The following is a 912-nucleotide window of genomic DNA, read 5'->3' on the forward strand; positions in this document are numbered from 1 at the left end:
TGCTGGTCCTCCACAACGTCAAACCATAGAACATAGCTCCTCTCGGTCGAACCCTAGGAAAGACGACTTTACCTTTTTCGTAGATAGCCTGAGTTCGAGCTACTGTAGTCTCCCCCGCTGACCTTCTTTTTTAGATAGAATCCTCAATGAGTGGAAAGGACTCCCAGACTTTCTCCACAGTACGATACCATACAGAGTCGCGCCCTTGTGATATGATAAGAAGAAAAGGGGCCAAGCCGACATCTTTTCTTTTCCGCACCAAGCCTTCTTGTAAAGTTGAGTGTATAGCTCAGTTGGTAGAGCATTGGGCTTTTAACCTAATGGTTGTAGGTTCAAGTCCTGCTATACCCAAAACAAAAAAACCACTCTTGTATTCGTAAGGATGCATAGTTGCCTTCAAAGAGCACTCTTTGGCCGTGAGAAAAGCCCCTTTCTCATCAACATCTCGACTTCGCTCGTTGTTTGGGGTAAGTATAAAGGAGATCAGATCTGTCCTGGGAATCGAAGGATACAGAAATATGGAATCGAGCATAGGTTATAGGAAACAAGCAAACAGAACAGGTTGGATCCCATCTTTAACTGCACAGAACAGCAGCCTACTATTTGTTGATGATCTTACCTTCCTGAGAGTCAAGGAACAGCAGATGAGATAGCCGAAAGGGGGACCCCAGGTAATAGATTTCCTTTTCCGGTTTAGGCTTGAGATAAATCAGGAACTGAACTGAGCACTCCACAAGTATCGATTGGATTGTTTCATTCTGATACCAACATTCATGCTGGAAGATATGGTTGCCATACTGGGAAAGGGGGAAAGGAAATAGGATCCCCTCTCTTCTCTATAGGAATGAACTTCTCCTCGCCGACCGCTGGCACTATACTTTGGTTAGGCACAATAGGTGACTTAGGTTGGGT

General features: G+C 44.8%; 1 non-coding gene across 1 annotated transcript; it reads left to right on the forward strand.

Annotated features, from left to right (window-relative positions):
* The first annotated feature begins 278 nt into the window (after window positions 1–278).
* TRNAK-UUU (transfer RNA lysine (anticodon UUU)) lies at window positions 279–351 on the forward strand. The gene has a single exon. It is a non-coding gene; the product is annotated as a tRNA-Lys (tRNA).
* The last annotated feature ends 561 nt before the right edge of the window (window positions 352–912 follow it).

The sequence above is a fragment of the Aegilops tauschii genome, chromosome 2, assembly GCF_002575655.3.
Source record: "Aegilops tauschii subsp. strangulata cultivar AL8/78 chromosome 2, Aet v6.0, whole genome shotgun sequence".
In the NCBI taxonomy this organism is placed as follows: Eukaryota; Viridiplantae; Streptophyta; class Magnoliopsida; order Poales; family Poaceae; genus Aegilops; species Aegilops tauschii.